The sequence below is a fragment of the Octodon degus genome, unplaced genomic scaffold (genome assembly GCF_000260255.1).
Source record: "Octodon degus isolate 3935 unplaced genomic scaffold, OctDeg1.0 scaffold00143, whole genome shotgun sequence".
In the NCBI taxonomy this organism is placed as follows: domain Eukaryota; kingdom Metazoa; phylum Chordata; class Mammalia; order Rodentia; family Octodontidae; genus Octodon; species Octodon degus.
In genome coordinates, this window is record NW_004524719.1 from 433,143 (window position 1) to 446,063 (window position 12,921).

Consider the following 12,921-nt stretch of genomic DNA (forward strand, 5'->3'; position numbering starts at 1 on the left):
GTGGGGGATATTTCTCTGTTAAAATTTGGGACTTAAACTTAAATTCAACATCCTTTGTTTTCATAAAATGATTCAGAAACCACAACAGTGTTTGAAATCACTCCACAATTATGTTAATAGGACTAAGCTAACACTCACGCGTAACTTCAACACGCTCGAGGTCTTGAGAGCCTAGCAGTGACATCCTTTGCGTGTGGCGATGTGGCTGCTCTTGGGTTTCAGTGATGTTTCCTTTGAAGGCAGCTAACTGATAACACGTAGATGCAGCCGGTATACTGAGCTTGCAATCTGACATGTCTCATGTATTTAAGGAATAGAGTATTCCAGGCCTTGGAAGAGTCTTTTCGGCAGGGGGGGGGGGGATAGTTTTATTTTAAAACATGCAGTTCCCCCACTAATCAGTCCTCATCATGTATTTACTAGGGAAGACTTTTTTTATTTCTGCTACTGTTTCTTTTAAATTAAGAAATTAAACTATATAATTTAGCAATATTTACACTATAAATTGTTTCATTTGCTTTGTCCCTTATGTCATGCTGCCATCTTGTGGTCAATCTGTGAATTTTTCTCCCCAGATTATAACCCATCGTGCTCCTGGCTGGTAGCGGAAGCCTCCTTGGCGTTTCGTAATCTATCTTTCAACGTTATTTACAGTGTTCTCTCGGGGTGGGCTGTGATGCTACCCTTCCCGATTACCGTATGGTTAACGGGAAGGTCTAGCTCACAGTGCTGAGGGGGATATCCTACTTCTGGGAGGCAGCTTTTAATTCCATTGTGAGTGCTGCCCACTGCTTGTCTTTCCTCTCTCAGGCCCCAGACGTGAGGGCTCCGACTGGCAGCAGCCGCTACCTGCTTGCATCGCTGCGCAGAAACCAGGAAGGTCGAACCCATGACGTCATCCTGGACAAAACGACTTCAAATCCATCCAAAGAAAACTTTTCTAGGTTAAGCCACAAAGATTTGCAGTGTACTTCCAAATGTCATTGTAAGGTCATATGTTGTGATTATTACAAAAAGCTGGAAAGGAAATGTGTTTGGGCTAATATTGATCACCTATTTTCATAGATTTTCTAGAAGATCTGACACTGCCTTACACTGACGCATTGTACGCCTATTTCCTTTTCACACCCAGAATGTATTAGGGCTCTCATTACTCAGTAACCTCATGATATGCTCTTTAACCCAAGAATCAACTGGGAACATTAAAAAGGAAAAATAGACTTTGAAGGAATTAAGAGACACACAGAAAAGGCCCCAACACTCAGAGTACACTACCAGAAAGAATGCTGGGATATTTGACCGCTTGAACACTGGATCCCATGAGCTCTTATTTCCTCAAATTGCTTTCAGTTTTCTAGAATGTTTCTAAATTCCAGAGGCTACGCTGAGAAATAGTGTTCCTTAGACTATTTACAGTTGTGTTCCTAAGATTATTTACAGTAAGTATATTTATCTTTCAGTTTTGGGTGCCTTTCAAACAATTTTGCCTAATCAACAAGAGGCACAGGTTTAGTCTGTGGATATCCTCAGTTCACGAGAAGTAACCTAGCCTGCCCATCAACTCACAGCATAATAGAGCAACCACATAGTTTTGTTTTAGTACACCTATTATTATACGCTACTGAATTTTTAGCTCACAGGGGATGTAGGTTTGGTTGAGTATACATTTATTGTAGCTGACATTAGTGAATGATGCTATGAGCCTGGGATGATACGGCACTGCTTAATAATGATACTAAGTTGGGAAAACTTCTGGAGCTTTGTCTTCACCAGTAAACTTGAAGTCTAGACATCCCTGGCATTCTCAGAAGATTGGTCCAGGAAGATTCCTTAAAGGTCAAAGTGAATAGATGTTCAAATCCTTTATATACAACTTGTACACATCCTTCTGTGTACTTGTCTTCTTTAAATTACGCAGAACACCTAACAGCATGTAAATATTATGTAAATTATTGTAGTGATACATGGATTCAAGAGACATGACATTTAAAAAGTCTAGATATTTCCAGTACAAGCATACGTATAATTTTTTTTTATCTCAATATGGTTTTAAATTTCTCTGTAAAAATATGTAATTGTTTATTCCTATTTTTAAATATTTTTTTTCTTCACATTCTGTAGTGATCTAAAGTTTAACATATCAATACTTGATGGAAAATACCTGTTTCATGTTATGCCTAAGATGTTTGATATTCAGACAGATAGTGAGGTTAAGCTCAACTGCCTATGTTGTAGGGTTATAATAATAAGCTTCTCTTCTGGAGAGTTAACAATTTAAGTTTTCAGACCAAAAATTAGAGGAAAAAAAAGGGCTGCAAGGACAGCCAACATTTTGACCCTAGCATTTCATGGTCAATGAGGACCCAGGACATAGGAGAACCTGTACTGTAACATTATGTAACTCAGTTGTTTCACAAATTTTCTGATCAAGGAGATTATAGGGTCACAGAGGAAAGTGATCAGTGATGCAGAGTGTGCCTAAGAAGGAGAGTCACATGGAGAGAAAACATTCTCTCAGGCTTTCACAGAGAGCAAATTGGTCAGACAATGGCCGTGACTCATCCACATGGCTGGATTTGCGATGTAGAAATCAAAGCTATAGAGGATGACTTTAGAATGCACATTGCTGGTGGTGTTCCTATGACTCTTCTGTTGCACAGCTCCTGGGAAGGTTCACTGCGTGGGTTCTGTGTGCTGGCACTCCATGGAACTGAAGCCATGCACATCACAGTGTCCACGGAACCCCAACGGAGTTGCGCCATATGGCAGCCCCAAGTGCCAGGCCCGGAGAGGCACTTGTGTCTTCATGTTTCCATGGGCTTGTATTTGAAAGGCGAGTAACAGTTAGTGTATTATCTTTTGCAGGATTCAGAGTTGTAGCTGGGATACCTTTGATGCAGCCTATGCAAACAACAGTAACAAGGGTAGCTGGAACTATGTTTATTGGGCTGTGATAGTTTTCATATTTATCATAATAGCTGCACACACATAATACATGATTGCCCAGAGCACGCTCTCTGTCTCTCTGTCTCTCTCTGTGTCTCTGTCTCTGTCTCTGTCTCTCTCTCTCTCTCTCTCTCTCTCTCTCTCTCTCTCTCTCTCTCTCTCTGGTACACAGTGCTAATACTGAGGCTTCTTAGACTGAGGAAGACGAGGCTAGTTACATTTTCCACAGTCACAGAGCCCTGCAGGATGTGAGGCACCCTTGGAATTCAGTCTGGCTCCAGAGTGCTTTTGTGTCCAAGTCACTTTGTCTCTCAGGCGTTTTTCTGCTTGCTGCTGACCCTCACAATTCTTTCACTCCTTCAAGGTAGTGCTGTAAACTCTGTGAGAGGTGAAGCTAGTTAATAGACTCTTCTAGCTATGTTCAGTTAACAAGATTACAAAACAGTACTAAGAAAACAATAAGAAGAACTTTGATCACTTTTACTGTAAATGTAGAATCGAAAGAATCTCAGGTTCTTACATTTCTTATTATGCTTCTGTGACTGGCTGTTTCCATAAACAATATATTCACTCCATTTATATTTGCCTCTAAAATCTAGTCTAATTTCTTGAGAATTATCTTTTAATTTTATGTTCGAACCTGTACTAGGGCAATATACTTGTTGACAGAGTTGGGTTTTCTGGCCTGCAGAGAGAGATCATTACAAAGAACTCCTGTGGATGGATCTACTTTCTCACTCACGCCCCAGAGCAAACAACCAGGAATGTCCACAGTGGGCTCTTGACGGGGTCTGAAGCGGATGCAGACCATGCTTGAGACACTGCTCCTTTGGCCAAAGGAGTCTGGGGTCACCAAGCAAAGCGAGGGGCCTGACTTCAGTGCAGCGTCGTGTGTCTTGGGCTTCACTCCAGTCTTTAGAGACAGGCAGTCTGTCATGAGGCCTGGCTTCCCTGGAACACTGAGAGCCCGCAGGTCATCAGGTGGGGGTTGAGTCTGGAGTACAGACTGTGGTAACAGGCATCAGACCCTGCAGCTCAGCAGAGCTGAGAGTGCAGATCCTGTCTGCAACCTTGACCAGAGGGCACTACGATGGCTGAACTTTGACTGTCACCTCAAATGGCTTGGAAACGTCCCTGGAAATTAACAAAGCCCACTTGTCTGGATGGGGCACAGATGGCAGAACGTGGGTCTGTGTTCTGATTCCTGGCTCCTTCCCCTGGGGCTCTCTTGCCCTGCTCTGCTTCCCAGCTCTCTTGAGGTGAGTAGCTTTGCACCACAAAGCCCCTCTGCAGGGCGTTCCGACCTTGTGACCCGCTGGCATGGGTTGAATCTCCTTAAATTCGAGCTAAATGATCCTTCCTCCTTAGGTTGTGGGGGGCAGGTTTTTGTCCAGCCACGGGAAAGTTGAGCAATACGAGAGCATTCGGGAACATCTGGAAAGAGGAGTCTTAGTTTTGGGATCGTAACCCCCATTCAGACAATGCATTGCAGAGGGGCAGTTGGTGGCAGGGAATGGCCTTCAGGACATGCCTCAGCAAGCAGGAGTCCACCAGCATGGTGAGCTGATTTGCTAAAGTATGTGAGACCCAATTCTCAGACTCACAGATGCAAGCAAGGACTGGCAAAGTAGACACTTGTGGTTGACCCAGCGTGGTCTCACACTCTCCTTAGTTACAAAGCTCTGACTTTTTGAAATATATTTGCATCCATAATAAAATATTACACATCTCATTCTCTTAATAAATGTGTATCACTAAATTTGGGGCAAGGAAATCTATGGAAATGAATTGTAAATTCCCCTAGATGGTGTTAATACAAATTCATTCCTTTAAACGAGAGCTTGGACATTTCTTCTTTGGAACTTAGAGATGATTTCAGCTTCCATAGCTCTACTGAAACATGGGATGATCAACACTTACATGCAGAAACTGTGTTCAGTTACTTCACTCCTTTCACCCAATGTTTTCAGAGCTCCTCCCCCTGGGATTCTTAAACATAAGTAAATAAACAATGAATATTTTAGGGGGATGTTAGAACTCCGAGTGCATCCATGAAGGGAAAATGAATCGAGTTAATAAAATAAGTGTATATAATTACCAAAATGTACACTACATATTATCAGCTATGGATAAAATGCTAAAATAGAAAGGGGAACTAAGGAGGAGGTAGGGGCAAAGGAAGGGAAAGGAAAAAAATTAGAAAAGGAAGAAAAATGGAAGCAAAAATTTGTAAATAAGGAAGGGGAAAAGGAGTTAAAGGAAGGGCGGTGAAACGTGGAAAAGTGAAGAACCAAGTTATATTATGTAAAGGCAAACTCCTGGGACGAATGTGATCTTTATGAATAGCTAACAGGTACCAAGAAGCTTAATTAATTAAAAAGATAAAATATTTATCCATCTATATTCTAAAGAAGTATACTAGTTTTCCACAAGGAGTTTTATAATCAGTGATTTGAGTAAAATGACAAACTTTGGCTGAAAACAAAATTATTAAATGATCAAAGAAAAATAACAGCCTTTTCTTATTCAATACATGTGTAGCTTGTATAGATTTATTGGGAAAAAATGAATGACATTTATTGTCTTTTTGTAGTATCACACTTCTGTGCAGAAATGTATTAAATATTAGAGGAGAGACATTAATAATAAAAACAGTTTTTAAAAGCGTTGTTTTGGTAAGTGTTTTCTTGTTGCTGGGATAAAATTAAGGAAGTTAAGGTTTACCTAGCTCAGAGTTAGTGGAAGTTTCAGCCCATAGTCCATGGCACGGGCAGCAGTTCATGGCTGTGGAAAACAGCAAAGAGTAAAGGGAGGAGCAGCAGCTGCAGCAGCTAGCGAGCCCCTCTCTCTTCCTTGTATTGTTTGCAGATTACCAGCGCCCCAGGGCTGGTGTAGCACTCACACCCACAGAGTACTCCTATGAACTTGCAGTGATCCAACGGTGGACCATAGATTAATCAAGAATGTGGAAACTGCCACAGTGACTGCACTGGGCTTTGGGCAGACACTTCGGTGCAAGCCACAGCAAATGCCACGAGTATATAAAAAGTTTATTACATAATAAGTAAAGATTTTAAGTATAAGAACATATACTGCAATCTAATTCAGATAACCCAGACAGGGTGATGCCTCCTTATCTTCTTGACTATGTCTGTCAGGGTTCTCTAGAGAAACAGAAGCAACAGTATATATGCGTAAACACATGCAGACTGTGTGTGTGTGTGTGTGTGTGTGTGTGGGTGTGTGTGTGTGTGGGTGTGGGTGTGACTTGTTATAATTCTTTGACTTATGAACTAATTATGGAGTCAAACTAGTGCCTCCAGAGAGTTCATGCTGAACTTCTAGCTTAAAATCATGACATCGTCCGGTCCAGAGAGACCTGGGCTTGAGTTCGAGTCTGAAAGCAGAGGAAGCCTAAAGTTCTAGCCAGCACAGTTGGGTAGGGGGAGCTCCCTCTTTCTCAGGCTTTTGATTCAGATTGGTTCCTGTGTTTGATTGAATGAGGACTGTCTGCATGGGCACATTACACAGCCTGGTGATTTGGACATTAGTCTCATCCAGAGACATCCTCACAGCTGTACCCAGTGTAAATCTTGCCCAAACATGTGGATACATCCACCCTTAGTCAACCTGGCACAAGAAGTCAACCACCACACTGACTGTCACAACTCTGTGGTCTGTGCGCATCCATGGTCACACTCAAGTCAGGCTCCGCTGGAAATCCATGGAGTGGACGCGTGTGTCCCGGCCCTCTCCAGGACGTGCTTGATCACCAGGTCTTCAGCTGTGTAGCAGCTTTACGTACACTTACGCTTCACAGCTGCACGATCCGACTCTTTTGAGTTGGTCGCTCCTCAACCCTGGTCCTTCACTAGCACATTTGTCTCTATTTCTCAGCAATTCTAAATGCAGAGGAGAGCAGCCTAAAGGAGGAAGCAGGCGATGAACTGCGTTAGGGCAAAGCTCAAGCGGCGGGATCCGGGGCGGCGTTGGAGGCGGGTGTGGATACTGCACCATCAGACCAAGAGACCACAAGAAAAGACCACCAAAATGATCTGCTGCCAAATGCAATAGTACGGTGTACATAGCTCAATTAATTACAGTTATTATTGTAAGAGTGTAGGATAAATGAGATTAAGTGACTGTGTACTACCGAGGAAGATATGGAGCAAAGTATACAACTCATTAAGAACCGCCCTGATGAGCCCGCAATGATCTTGCCTCAGGCTCCCCAGTGGTGGAATCACAGGCTTGTGCCAACATCCGGCTACTCCAAGGAATTGTAAGGCACACACGAGTGCTTTGTTTATTTTCCCTTTATTTAGAAAAAAAGCACTGGATGTGGAATCAGCTCAGTCTTCTACCTCTGATGGCGAATGCCTGCAGCTTCTCAGACCTGCCGCTTTCACATTTTCCATCTGTTTCCTTCCGTGCAAAGAGAAATCATTTGAGCAGCATGAGGCTCCTTAGATGTGGCCTGTGCAAGGAGCAGCAGAGCTCCTGACATCCCAGCCTAGCAAGTGATCAGAGAAACTGACTCCATAAATCCTGAGGCCCATAAGCTGATCCTTTTTTGTACTGATCATGGAAAATTTCATTTCTTAATCAGAGTGAGTCTTAGAATGAATTATTTATAAAATATATGAATGCTGTGAATCTACGAATTATAATTTACTAAAAAGAATGAAGAAGTAACTGTTTCTTAAACACTAGCATGAATTCCGGAATTGATTAAACTTAAGAAGAAAACATTTTACCTTTTTTTTCTTTTTTGGCGGAACCAGGGATTGAACTGAGGTCCTTGCGTGTGCCAGGAAAGTGCTTATTCCACTGAGCTATCTCCCTGACCATGGAAAAGATTTACCTTGATCAGACTTGTACTTTTGATCTGGTAAAGGAGAAAATTAGGGAAATTATGAATTTATGTTTCACAATACTTAATCTATAATTATAAATGTTATACATAAAAAATAAAAGAAAATCAGGTAGCATGTACACACAAATAAGAATTGTAAGTCCTACCAGACTTGCAAATGATAAATTTCAGAATGATTTGAGAATTTGGAGAAATTCTATTCATCTTTATCTTCTTATCTTTTCTATAAACTTCTGGTTCTTCATACCTATCTATTACATGAACGACCATACTTATGAGGTTAAGAAAAGAAAAAGAAAAAAAAAAGCCTGGATCTTCTTGTTTAAAATATACCATTTAAAAGTTGGAATTTCAAGAATTCTATTATTAATACATTTTAAATAGTGGAACAAATATGGACGTGGGAAATGGAAATCTGGAATGTACGTGCCTCCTGTGCGCTAGGAGTTTGGATAGCCCTGGCAGCTCAGACCCTGATTCGCTTCCATTGCTGGACTGAAAACTGGGTTCTTATTTGCTTGAGGTGGGGATAGCAGTAATGTTTACATCTGTGAAGGATCCGATTTTGGAATGCACAGATATTTCTAGGAAGAAAGCACCTGAAATGAGTCTAAAAGGGTGAATATGACTCAGCTTTAAGCAAACTGCTACAACACCTTAGGGAAAATTGAAGCAAGGAAGTCAACCTCAGAAAGGCAAAAAGAAGACCTGGTTTTTACAAGAAATTCCAAAGGAGTTGGCAATCCCTTAAGCTTGAAAAGTTACAGTTAAGGGGCTGGGGAGATGGCTCAGTGGAATAAGCGCTTCCCTGGCAAGCGCAAGGGCCTGAGTTGAATCCCTGGTTCTGAAAAAAAAAAAAAAAAAAGAAAGTTACGGTTAAGAATCATTCCTCTATTTAACAATGGTGCAGAAATTTGTTCAAGATAATTTACAAACATGCACACACACATATGCAGCTGCATGAAGTTAAAGGAGCCTGTCACCTGACTTCCTGGAAGTTGCCAGCGGGATGCCCAGTTTCTGCCAGCTGGTCAGTATCATTCTCACTTCAGCCGTCGGAGGGAAGTGAGTCAGCTAACGGTGCCCTAAATAAACCAGCGCGTAGATTCTCTAAAGCTTATAGCAACAGTATGGTCAATATTGCAGTAAGTCACCCTCCACCAGCTTTTAGTTTTCGCTCTGCTTCATTTTGTTTTTCATGAGCTTAGAAGAAGCATTTTGAAAGACAGTTCCAATTCTGCAAACCCTTTAAATCTTCCATGAATTTGAGAATTGTTGCTATTGGTTGGATGTCAAGGTTCTGGTACTGAGACCGTCAGCAATGAGAGGTGGCTCGGTGGCAAAAGAAGAGTGAGGGAAGCAACACAGCCCTCCAAGTTTACAGGTTCCCCTGGTCGTCCCAGTCGTCCTGAAAGTAGCTTGTGTCTAAATGCAAGAAGTATTATTCTTACACCAAGAGAAAAGAGCATAAGTGTATTTTGGTAGTTCAGTAATAGTGAATTTTCTCTTGATCTTACCTTTTCTTGGTTCTTCTATTTGCCAGAAGTATAGGAAGATGAGGATCTGAACATACACATTTTGGAAAAAAGTAATATACTTGGAAACTCAGTGTTATGTTCAATTTCTTAACGGCAAGACTATAAATGATGAAGGAGGCTCATTTTGCAATTTAAAAAAGCCCCCAAATATGACGATGCATATAACATCTGTATGTTCACGCAGTGTGATAGACTCAAAGGAGTGAAGGCTCAGTCTTCCTCTTCCCTCTGAGCCACCCCTGTGGAGACCCAGAATGAGCTCCCCAGAGGTGAGTGCGAACAGTGCACATTTGTCATTTCTAGATATCCACTTCCTTTACTACTCAGACTAACTATAGAGGACAGTTTGAAGGAAGCTGCACAATGTTCTTTACTTCTTCATGGTACAGATTTTATAATTAAACAATTCTTTATAATAAAGCCAAATAATATCTTTACTCAGTTTTATGATTCATATGATTTGGGTTATAATCTACAGATTTAATACTACAGAAACTAAAGATTAGGCCCATGTGACTGGTACCCCCTGCAAAAAGAAAGTTAAAATCCATGGGAAAAATAAGATTCAAATGTTTTTAAAGAATTCTCCAGTGCCAAAATCTTGAGCAATAAAACAGAACAGCTTCTTATTTATAATTTCCAGAGCCCTGGAACAATAATGTGATTAAGAAGATGAAGCAGAGGATGGCAGATGCAGATTTGGAAGATGCAGATTTATCATTGTAGCACAGATCATTTTGTATTGTACTCCAAGCAAGTTTCTACCAGGCTGTATCAGCAGAGTTACTGGCATTTTTTGGCAATTCTATCTTCTTCTCATTGTGTATCATAGTAGCTCTGAACGAGATGCTTCAGGAAGCAGGAGGGCTGGTCTGATGGGCCCCAGGAGTCAGCTGGCATTCAGATATTCAAAGGCAATGAAAGGCAGCTCGTTGAGCTCGACGACCTGGGACTCTGGGCTGACCGGGGATCGGGCAGCCAGTACTCAACCAGATGAGGATGGCTTTTCCAGCCCACGTCCTCTGCTCTCTCCTGCACTCCATTTGATTTTTCCCTATGAAAGCTGCTGGCCTACTTTGAATCACTTCAGTGGTTGACACAGTCATGAAACACAGACAAAACCCTCTGGTACACGACCAGCAAAGTGGTAGAACTGACATCTGTTGCCACCCTCAGAGCGCATGCTAGGGTTTCATATGGTCGCGAGGCTGGTATTATCTCATGACCATATGAAATTGATGTACAAACCTGGAAGAGATATCAGAGAGTTGTAAAATGATTTTATCATCTTTGGGCAAAATTTTCAAATAGATTACGAATCAACTTATTGTAAAGTATTATAATAGTTTACTAACATTAGGCAAGATCACTAGGGCCTGCCCCTGAGTAAAATTTATCAATTTATCAGCTTCAACTTATTTATTAAGAGGATTCTCCAACTTGTAGATTACATAAATATCAAAGACATGTCCAAGAAGCAAAGATCAGGGAGAAAGTGTGTATACTGATGACTAGATGATACATTTATGGTAGAAATAGAAGCACTGTTATGTATTACTCTTCCTTGGTCCCAAATGACTTCTTACTGAATTGCAAGAGCCACGATTAGTGATGAATGGTGAACTCTAGAGGGGACTGGGAAACGCAGTGGGAAGGAAGAGGTCAAGGGCAGGCATCAGTCAGTGCACAGCAGAGAACACGTAATGCGTGGCGAAAAGTATCTAAGGATTTACAAGCTACGCCTTCAACGCTGCCTGCAGAGCTGGGTGAGGAAAGCGCAGAGCGGCCATCCAAGCACTGGAGATCCAAGGACCCCATCAACGCCAGAAGGCTGGGAGCCCGCTGTGTAGTCCCTGTGAGTCCTTAGCAAGGGGACACAACGTTTGCACTGGAAGCTGAAAGAGGACATCCAAGGTAAAGATGGTACAACTACAAGCACATTCGCTGGTGTCACTCACAGCCAGAGTGGGGCTCCCGCCTTCAGTAAATCCACTCAGCCACATCCAGAACTATGTTATGTAGTTTTCTATAGGATGACAAAACAGTTAAGTATCACAAGGTACAGATTTTTAGTTATGCCGAAAGAAGTCTGTAGGTGTACAGCTCGCAGACTATACTCAGTACTGTTGTATACCAAAAAGTTGTTCATGGGTATGTTTTAGACATTCTTTCTGAACACATGAAAAATAGAAACACCTATTAAATATGAACAGGTGAGCTTTCTTGATTGACATAACAGTTTCATCATATATATGGTCATAAATATAACTTTATACATATTAAATACATGAGGGAAAGCAAGTGTACTTTCACCTGATAAATAAGATTTTGAAAGTGTACTAGTATTGTTATTGTTTGTTCGAGACAGGGTCTCTCTGTGTAGTTCAGATATCTGTGAACTCACAGAGCTGGCCTCAAGCTAGTGGCTGGCCTCGTGCCTCAGCCTCCTGAGCACTGAGATTGTGTGCATGGGCCGCCACACTTAGCCCCCTTCAAGTGTGCACTTACTGAGTGATGTTGTTAAGGATGAACTTTTAAAAACTTATCTTAAAACCATTCTATTCTTACTTGGAATTTCTTAATGCCTAACTACACCTTGCAGGAAAGATGTTTATCTTAGATTTCAAACTTTTCGAATCATTTTATGTGATTCTTGCTGTAGCTCATCATCTCTTCTGTGCTAAAACATCCCACTATTCTCTCAGTGAAACAACAAAGTGGTAAAATTGTTTTCATCACAACTTTACTATCTGCATTTACCATTAGAATTAAGCTGAATTTTTATGCTAAATTTATAATAAAATTTTCTTTTGTCTATATGATAGAACCCAGGTTACTTTTTTTTTTGGCACCCAGGGATTGAACTCAGGCAAGGGAAGCACTTATTCTACTGAGCCATCTCCCTGGCCCCTCCAGGTTACTTTGTATATCTATTATTTTACTGAAACTTGCCTTCCCCTTTCCTAGAAATATAAAACATGTTTTTAAAGTGGCAAAATACATTTTTCTTTTTGGGGGAGGGTCATATCGCAGGTTATCTTCCCCAAATCTTTCGGGCTTCTGTTCTGTGGGGATACAAGCTCTAATGTCAAAGACATTGACACAGTCCATTTTTCTCAATTCTTATTGAACTTTTGAGCTGTTTATCATTTCCTATGCTTATTATGTATTAAATAACAGATTATATAATGAGCAGGTTGAATAGAGAAATGATTTTTTAAAAAGTGATTTTACAGAGCTGTTCACATTTTGTCTTACATTAAAAAGAAATTAATTTATATTAAAACTAATCATCACTAAAACTTAAAACTAAGCATGTTGCAACTGACATTTCTATACTCAAGCACCTCTTGAAGCCTCACCTCTAGGTGAGGTTCAATATATTGTCATAGTGATAGGATTAGGATTGGTTGTGATCCCAAGTCAACGACTTCTGACATTGCCAGTTATGTGGCTAACCCGCTACTATTATGGATTACTGGATTATATTGACTTACCTTGTTGAATTCATGCACCTACAATATATGAATGGCAGAGATGGAATACACATCTCTGACAAAA

General features: G+C 41.0%; 1 pseudogene; it reads left to right on the plus strand.

The window, feature by feature from the left end:
* LOC101563193 overlaps positions 1-12,921 on the plus strand; it is a 123,992-nt pseudogene that overhangs the window by 35,030 nt on the left and 76,041 nt on the right.